Here is a 10146-nt window from a genome sequence, read left to right as displayed (position 1 = left end):
ATGAACCGAACGTTCAGCGAACAGTTCGTGAACCGTTCGGCGGAAAGTTCGTTTATGTCTGTTCGTTTAATAAACGAATGAACATGAACAAGAAATTTCGTTCGATTAGTTAAATGAACGAACATGAACAGAGGTCTCGTTCGTTCGATTGTGTTCGTGAACGTTCGGTAAGGTGTTCGTGAACATTCGTTCATTTGCGTTTGTTTATGTTCGTATGTTTGTGTTTGTGTTTGAATTGAATACTTTTGTACTTTCATATTTATTTATATTTTTATATTATTTTTTATATTATTAAACTTTTATTTATTTTGTTACCCTAACAATTAAACTAGAAAACCCTCTTTCACCTTGTTTATGCACCATTTCCCTTTCATTTCTCATTATTTATATCGGCGAACACGGTCGACCTCCGTTCCACAATAAGGGATTCAAGTTCTAGTGCTACTCTCTGAGCCATCTACCTTTATCATTCGTCGCGTTCGCCAAATTTATTTGTGTTCGTGAACCGTTCATGAACACGCTCATTTCCTTAATGAACGAACACGAACACTGTAACACTCGTCTTATAATTTCATTTTATAACCATAAAATACGGACTTTTTAAATTCGAAATACATGACCAACAAAAGTTTAGTTAATAACTAAGATGTACGTCATTATAGTATTTAAACATAGTCGACTAACTAGATTAAAATGTTCAACATTCAAAAGAGTTTACAAAACAACATGTTTTAAAACTAGATTAGATTAGCGCGGAAGCATTCAAAACTTGTGTTCGGTTCTTGATTCCCTTGCTTGATCAACGTCCACAACAAACGAGCATCACCTATGGTCAAAACCACAATAATCGTTAGTTTTGACGTGTTAATATTAAGTAAAAACGGGTTCTATTGCTTAAATTATGAAAAACAAACAAATTAACTGCCAAACTGTGAGCCACGGTTCAGGACTGTGGTCCACGGTTCGCCCAGCTCAAAACAGAATTGCCAGACTGTGAGCCACGGTTCAGGACTGTGGCCCACGGTTCGCCCAGCTCAAACCAGAATTGCCATACTGTGAGCCACGGTTCAGGACTGTGGCCCACGGTTCGCCCAGCTCAGCCTTCTTATATTAATTTTTTTTTGCTTAATTCCCAATAACTTTTTATTTACATATCCGTTTTAGCCGATTCTTTTTCCTATATGTCCGTATTAAAATTACGGATCTAACCATATAAATTTCACTTAACGAAACCCGGATTATGAACGAATGGCCCACAAAATCCTTGTTTCGATTATTCGACCCATTAACTATGTGTGCAAATTGTTCGCCAATTTATTCTTTGGCATTCTAATCTTATTTACCCATTCCTCGGGCTTGAAATTGTTTTTGGCGAATCCATACCATTACATGGCTTTACGCTCGTATTCGAATTTCATGCTTGTTTTCTATAAATTCAAGCATTGCCACTTTATGCAATTCTTGCAACTAGTTTCTACCATTCGACCCGATGACACGGATTCATAACCTTAACTTAGTATAACCATTCTTTGCTAAAATTGCTATCTAGCACCAGCGCAATATGAGATTTTCAAATCTTTATGCGCAAGAATCGATATAAGGACATAGTTTTGACCTGTGATATTCGCTAATTTACACATATTTTAGTCCCCCGTTTTACCCCTATTTTATGCATTTTCGGCCGTAAAACCGTCATTCGGATACTTAATTATCTACACTTTTGTTTACAGGCCTAAAACAGCATACCAGACAAGATGATAGCGAAAACGAGGACTTTCCAGACAAAACGACGAAGCTGCGAACCTTCTGTTAGAAAACTGACCTGGGCGTGTGGAACGGTCGTGCGACCTGATGCACGACCGTGCCTCTCCGATAACTCATGAAAGGCCCGGCAGTGAACGAGGGTGCAACTCCGCGTGCAGGGCATTGAAGGCCAACCCGGGAATGCACGGTCGTTCCAGATCTTGCACCCCGTGCAGATCCGATGATCCAGCCAACCTCGGAACTGAACGACCAGTGCGACCAGGCGTGCAACAAGAACCCGGTAATGAACGACCGTGCCATATGAAGAACGGTCGTGCGATATCGAATCTGGTCAACGATCTGATGACGTCATGCAGTATGGTGGACCACCACCAATAATTGCTTAAAGTGCACGGTCGTGCGATCGGTGCACGACCGTGCGACATCGAAAAAATATAAAAACAGAACAGAAACATTCTGTTGGTAACTCTGGACATTTTGGGAACGATTCTGGCGATTTTCAGGCTCCGGATGCTTCTGCTTTCACCCGGATTCAAGCCACATTTTGCCGATAAGCTTCGTTATCTTCCAGATTCTTAATCTTGTGCTTGTTTATGGTTTGGATTTCTAATCTTTCCAGAATTTTGTTAATGTTTCAAGCATTTAGATTAATATTTATGTATTATTGTAGCCTTAGGGCAAAAACACAACAATCCCTTGCTTGATTATAGCCATTAGTATGTTAATCTTTGTTTGTAATGACATTTTGAAGTATTTTCTATGATTATCTTTGATGATTAGTTTGCAACCTTGTTATTGATATTGATTTCTTGATTATAAGTAATTGTGTTGGATGATTGGTGCTTGGTTAGTTAAGATAGTTGAAAAATGAAGCTTAATTAATCATGTATTAGTAAACTTTTAATTTGGTTAACTAGTTTAACTTGGTTAAAATGTGGGCACCATGATACTAGAAATGGTTAGTGGTTTAATAAAATGTAATTATTGTTAATCAAGAAAGCTTGACCTCACGGAAGGACTCTAACGGGTTAGATGGTGTTGTTATAAATTCTTGCCATGATTTGTTAGCTTAGTTAGTAGTTTCGGCCAAAATTGCTATCTTGGTGAATTTATGCGCAAGATTTGTAAAATGAACTCGGTTGTGATTTAATCTAGTTTATGCTTGTCTCGGTGGTTGCATTGTGTTTATCGGTGTTGCTTTCCTTGATTAAGTGAGGTTAGAAAACTCCTAACGGATGACTAACTTATTTTTAGGAGATTTTTGTAGACATTTATCAATTGCACGTTAAAGAACAATTTTAGGTGGTTAAAGTGTGTTTATCGTTTTAACTTTCCGAATGATTGTCATGTTAGGATTCCCGAAAGGGATACTAATTGTCTTAAAATGGAAAATTGACCGAATACTTCTAGTGCCAAAACTGACTTAGTTGACATGCTTTGGTTGTGTATTAAGCAAAGCTATTTATATATAATCTACTATGTTTTATAAATATTTATTTATGCTTACTTTAGTTTAATTAAAACCAAAAACAACTTATGTTTTTACCGGTAATTTAGTGACAAAGGTCTAGTATTATTTCTCCACCCATTTCCGTGGATCGATACTTGGTTCTTACCGATACTTTACTACATATATGACGGGGTACACTTGCCTCTTTCGTGTGTGTTTTGATGTAAAAGTAATAATCACTTTTATAAATTTAAAACCAAATCGTGTGTAATTTCATTGCAAAATTATGTATATATACGCACACGTCAACCCGTTTGGTTGACGAGTGAAAATCCTCACTTTAATGTCAAGCCAAACTATTTCTAACCAATATTTTGACCCGTTTGAATGTCGAGTGAATTCCATCACTTCTTAGACTTACCAAACAATTTCAATTTCACTATTTCGACATCATACATATTCCAGCTATTTCTTTATAACAACATTAAACATATCTACAACTAGGCTTGTCTACATAAATGTAACGAGACGACAAGTCGCGTACCTTTAATGCTTTTCCTTCAAGCGCGTATCAACTCTGGCTCGTCCGCTTAAAGATTCAATTCTTTTGCCTATAGAGTTCAATCATCAATTTGTTTAGAACTCTTATTATTTCGTATAACGCATAATTCACCATAACATTCAAATATGCGTTTTTACTCAAAATTTCAACATCTAGTTTTCTTTTAGACATTTCAACAAACACCTAGAGGGCATGATTTTACTAAAATCAATAATCAAGTTCCTTGACTAGTTATTTAGCCAATTTTGAGCATTTTTCACAATTTCAATATCTAGTTTACACATCAACACTTAGACTTATTTCATTGAGTTCGAATAACACTAGATTAATAATCATAATTCTAGTGTTCAAATCTTTGTACAAAACCCATTTAACTCATAAATGGATGATTATGAATCTCATGTTTATTGACACTAATGCATCAAACTATTAACTAGGGTTTGTTCTAAATCATGAATTTATCATAACTTCATTCAAAAATCAAACATGCAAGTTCAGATTTCTACTTCATGTGTTCATCAAGTAATCGAATCGAAACCAAAAGACTAAATTCGACATACCTTGTGATCCCCTCACTTGAGTGATCACTAGTTTGAGCTTGGTTTTTGATTTGAACTTGATTTGGCTTCTCAATTTGAAGAAATTTGTAGATTAGGGTTTGGGTTTTAGGGAGCTTTCCTGGCTCCTGTGTTGTACGCGACCAGAACACACACTTTGTGTGTGTTTTGGTGTTAAATCTTTGATAAATAAAAATCCATTTTAACTTTTGTCAACTTTAGCCCCTTTACTTGTTCAAGTTTTATAAAGGACCTTTCTTAACTAGATTTCTTATTAAATCCAAGAACTCATGACTAACTAGGTTATTTATCCTAGTTATTTTATCTTGGCTTTTACCGAGTTTTAATGTATATATATATAATCTATATTTTTGGGGTGTTACAAACACAAAATCCCGTTCGGTAAGTGTTCATGAACCGTTCGTGAACACATTTATTTCCTTAACGAACGAACACGAACACGAACAAGGCCTTGTTCGTGTTCGTTCGGTTCATTTACAGCCCTAGTCATCCGCCTTGTCATGTAAGTTACCTATTGTCAAAACATTCAAAACTGTTAGTTATGAAGGTTTAAGACATGTTTATATGGTTTCATACGATTTAAACGAACAAACAGCAACTATATGCAGACATTGTAACCCGTCGCGTGCTGCGACGGGTGTGAAGATTTGTGTCGCGTGGCGCGAGCCCCGTCGCGGGCCGCGACCACCAACTTCTATCTTGGTCGCGTGACGCGAGAGTGGCATTTCGATAGAAGGTTTGTTTTTCAAACCTGCATTTTTCCAGCCAACCATAATTTCACCAAAACGGACATAACTCACTCGTTTTTAATCCGTTTTGCGTCACGCTTCTTCCTACGTGATCATAAATTGATTCTCCACCATATGGAGTTAAAATCCAACATCCGGATTAACAATTTTCTAAGTTTTTAAGCCTTCGACTTTATATATTTCTACAAAGTTTTTGACCCGTTCATGATTTTATCAAACAAACTTGTTTGTAGCATTCAAATTCTAATGAACATCATGTTATAATTATTTCCTATTATACAAGGTTCAAACCACGGGTTTTTATGCATTCTTAACCCGTTTTTTTTCTTATATGCTTATTTTGACCCGCTAAGGGTATTTAAGCACTTTTAAGCATAAATCACGCTCGTTCATTGCTGGCATCATATTTCCACATTACTTATCAAATGGTATTCCACCACAACTATAATTGCGGTGGATTTTAATGTGGTAACTATTTATTTCGAGTTTTGTCCCTCATATTATCATTTTACGGCAAAAACTCATTTAGAGTCATTTGACCCAAAGGTTTCATATCTGGACTTTTATACATATCCTAAGGATTAATTTATCCAAATGCTTATTTCTAAACAACCCGTAAGGGTCGTTTGCTCAGTTTATCAACAAATGGCGTTTTGGTCAACTTTAACCTTTCATTTACGACGAAAGAGTTTTAAAGCCATGTTTGACCAAAATCCCACTTTTATACTATGATCTTGTTTAAAAATCATTATGTTTTTAAGACACAATGAATATAATTTAAATCATTCGTTTTACCTATTAAGGTAACCAAATGTCCATTTTTGACTTTGTCTAACTCTCATAGAACCTCAAGTTATAAATGAAAAGTTGACCTAATATACATACCTGGCTCGGATCAACATATCGACCCGTTTAGTATTTCCTCAATTAAGTTGCTAGTTAATAGCAACGCATATTCCACACACTATTTATTCCTGTAATAATTATACTTGGCAAACAATGATTAGTCGTTATCATCAAATGGTGACATCTTCACCTTTTGACCCGTTTGGTCTAAATGACCCTTTTATCCTTGTGAGATGGTATTATTCGTCATCTCATCTATATAACCCGTTTCGGTTTACACCATACGGTCACCTTACTTATAACTTCATTTCTTAATTCTTTTGACCCATCATGGCTATAACAACTCTCTTCAAAAGTTATATTTATTTAAATAAATTGACCAATAGGAAACCCTAATTAAGAAACCCAAGTGATTCTGAATTAACCCTAATATTTTCAGAACATTTGGAATCAGGATTAGGGCCCCTAAAACTCAGGGGGGATAAACCCTAGTTGACGTTTATCACAATGACTAGCTGTCAACTTCGAATTTTAAAATTCTGTCGACTCAGCCAGCCTACATGCACGAAGGGCTACCCTATGGAGTAGGGTGACCCCTCGCGTCACGCGACGCCCATGGGGGTACCCCTCGCATCACGCCACGGGGGTCAAAATTTGCCTATAAATAGAGGACATTGGCACTTGAATCTGGGCACAAAAACGACGTTAAAAGTCGAAATATACGCGGAGTTATACTCTGTATACTACACAAACACACACCGATCTCGAAACGCTGCCGCAATCAGGGTAATAACTCGATCGCTATTACGATTCATTTTCCGACCGATCAATATATCCAATGAATGTTTAAGTGCCGCCCACATTAGGGTTATACTTTGTCGTTCGTCGTTAATTCGATGGATGTTTAAGTATCGCACTTTGTCGTTCATTGTGAGAATTTGATCTCGTGAGTTATCGTAACTGCTGTATTGATTACTAACCCGGTTTTGTGGGCATTGTTATTTAAATTAGGTTAACAAGGCTAATCCATATTCTGTCCGTATTAAATCTGCAATGTGAGTCATTCTCTTTTTATCAAATGTTTTACAATACTCCAAATTATTTCAGAATTATAATTACAGTGATTAAGTTTATGTAATCACCAAATTACAGCCAGTATGTGGGGTATTGTGCACATTACTACTGTTTTTATCACTTTAGGTGGGCGAACCTAAAATTAAGTGATATACGTCATTCATTGGGGCAGCCAATGGTGATATGACCAGAGTCACAGATCCGGTCGAGTGACAAATACTGTGGGTAGTTGGTAGATATCAGAAACATATGTAAAAACTCTTAATACTGTAAATTATAATAAACGAGTCATTTTAAATAAATAGAATGATTCACTCAGTATTTCCCGCTGACAAAACCTTTTTCAAACATGTTTCAGGTGATCTATTGTAATTCAGGAAAAGTGCTGGGGAGCATTTCAAGCTTTAGAAAGTGGCTCACTATAAAATAGAGAAATATGTTTTCTAAAAATAAAGATTTCTCAGTAAAATCATGTTATTGTAAATTACCGGGATTTTATCCCGAGTTGTGAAATAAAATAATCGGGAAAAGTTTTTAGCTTTAAAAAGATCCTGTTGATAAACTTCCGCTGTTAAACTCAATTAAATAATTACCACGGGTCAAACCGGGTCGGGGGCCGTGACAGAAATAAGGTGGTATTAGAGCCACTGAGTTAAGCTAATTAAGTATTTAGAAATACTTAATTTTTCCTGATTACTATTATGTGATTATGTGTTTTATTAAACTGACTATGTGTTAGTATAGTATGGGTAAGCAAAAGCTGCAAAATATCTATCTTAAATTAGATAGGTCAGTCTACGAAGAGGGAAGTTCATCCCAAACCAAATCTTCAAAACTCCCTACAATTCCTGAAGAAGGAATATTTGTGCGAAAAGCACAATATGAGAAACCGCTTTCTCCTAGAAAAAGGAGTATGATTATTAAGAAAAGTAAAGAGCAAATCCGAGAAAAGAAGATTAAAAAGGAAACCCAGGAATTAATCAATAAATCACCTTGGGAAGACAAGCTAGATGAAAAATGGGCAAATTTGTATATGCTAGCCACAGTAGCAGAACATGCAGATCTTTAAAAACCCTAAGTCTAGTAATAGCACTTCCCAGTAAATAAATAAATCCGAGTGTGTTCTTTCCTGTTATTTTGTACAAATAGTGTGCAATAAAACTTCAATGTTTATTTATTAAACTTTGTTCCAAAGTTTTAACTTAGCATTTTTGTGCATTTTGCATATATGCTACACAGCATGAATGAGATATCTGAAGCCTTTCAGAACTTCAATCTTTACCCGGTGAATGTAGAAGTTTCCAAAGATTTTACTGGATACTTTGCTGATGTGGAACAACCTGTAAAATTCAATGCTCCACCTTTGACAAAGCCAAAACGAAAGAAAAGAAAGAATTATGTATGGGGTAGTCGTATACGTAGGAAAAAGCCAGCTACGAAACTTCCTAAAATAAACAACCCTTTAGAAAAAAGGAAAAGAAATTGTACTCAAAGAAAGTTCTAAACAGCAAGAGATGGAAACTGAAGTCAAGAAAGATTCTAGGCAAATGGAAATACAGTTTGAGGAATATTCTAAAGAAATAGAAATGGAAGTAGGACAAGGTTCTAGACCAACTCAGATAGAAATTGGAGAGAGCTCCAACCAAAACCAGGGAATAACTTTTCAGGAGGAAATAGATTTTCTATTGGCAAGCTGTGAGACTATTCAGCCTGTCAATACTAATGTTTTTACCTATCCTCTTGAAAATCAACTCCCTATAAATCTTGAACCAGCAATCCCAGAACCAATAGTCCACTCTCAACCTGTAGAAATGGACGAATGGTGGACGAATGATTGGCAATTTCAAAATATTGTCAACGACCCTTATTCCTTTCTTCCACAATTCGATCCAGAACCCCTACCTAATCCACCAATGAGTAACGAAAATATGGCTGAACTTCGCCATTATGGTGAAGAATTGATAGATGCAGGAAATAGAATCAGGGAGATAGGGGGACAAATTGCCTGGGAGTATGATGAAAGGGAACTTCGTTTTTAGGACGACAAGTCACGAGAGATAGGAGGATGGTAAAACTATAGTTGTGTAATAGTAAAAGAAATAGTGAAATCAGTCTGTAACATAACTACGAATAAAACTTTGTAAAATATTGGTGTGTATTGATGCATACTATAACCGATATAAAATGAAATCGAGAAATCGATAGTTTTGACTATACATGTATTGTAAATAGTCGGATTGTTTGTGTATAATTGCTATTTATCAGATACTAATAAAAAAATTATATATATTATCAGATGGCAAATATTGGTAATGAACCAGTAAATGAGGTTAATCAGTCGGAGCAACATCCAGGGGATCAATATATGACTAGACAAGATATTGAAAATATTGTTGCTCAAGGGATAGCCAATGCTATTCCAGCATTCGTTGCTGCTGTAAAAAGTCCAATCGAACCGCAACATATCGTTCCTAGTAAACGTACTTCTGAAGATAACTTCAGTAATAGTATAAACGGGGGCAATAATCATGTTAATCATGATAATGAATCCCAGCACACGCCTCTCCCTAAGAAACTGAAAGCTACAACACCTGGTTGCACTTTCAAAGAATTCCTTGCTTGTAAACCCACTGAATTTGCAGGCAATGAAGGGGCAACTGCATCACTGCGTTGGTTAGAGAAAACTGAAGCAGTAATTGCAATAAGTAAGTGTGCCAAAGATGATCAGGTCATGTACGCATCAAAACTTTTTAAAGAAGGAGCACTCGAATGGTGGAACACTGTGTTACAAGCTAAAGGAAGAAATAGGGTTTATGCTATAACTTGGGAAGAATTTAAGAATCTTGTAGAAAGAAAATTCTGTCCTGAGTATGAAAAGGAACAAATGGCAAATAAGTTCCTAAATCATCGGATGATAGGTGTGGATTGTCGTAGTTATACTTCGACATTCTTTGAATATGCTAGAGTGGTACCAACACTGGCTTCGCCAGAACCGGTACTCATTTCTCGCTACATTTGGGGATTAATTAGCGAAATTTGCAATATCGTTAAAGCTGCGAGACCTCGCACTATTGACGATGCAGTAGAATTAGCTAACACTCTAACTGATGAATTGATACGCAC

At 36.1% G+C, this 10146-nt stretch overlaps 1 long non-coding RNA gene across 1 annotated transcript; it reads right to left on the bottom strand.

The window, feature by feature from the left end:
• Window positions 1-598: 598 nt before the first annotated feature.
• Window positions 599-4656, bottom strand: LOC110906059. The gene is made up of 3 exons (XR_002573622.2): window positions 4337-4656; window positions 3759-3825; window positions 599-826 (listed from the first exon to the last, which is right to left on the bottom strand). It is a non-coding gene; the product is annotated as an uncharacterized LOC110906059 (long non-coding RNA).
• Between the last annotated feature and the right edge of the window lie 5490 nt (window positions 4657-10146).

The sequence above is a fragment of the Helianthus annuus genome, chromosome 14, assembly GCF_002127325.2.
Source record: "Helianthus annuus cultivar XRQ/B chromosome 14, HanXRQr2.0-SUNRISE, whole genome shotgun sequence".
In the NCBI taxonomy this organism is placed as follows: Eukaryota; Viridiplantae; Streptophyta; class Magnoliopsida; order Asterales; family Asteraceae; genus Helianthus; species Helianthus annuus.
Note: the sequence above shows the minus strand (reverse complement) of the source record. Positions and strands in the feature narration are given on the sequence as shown.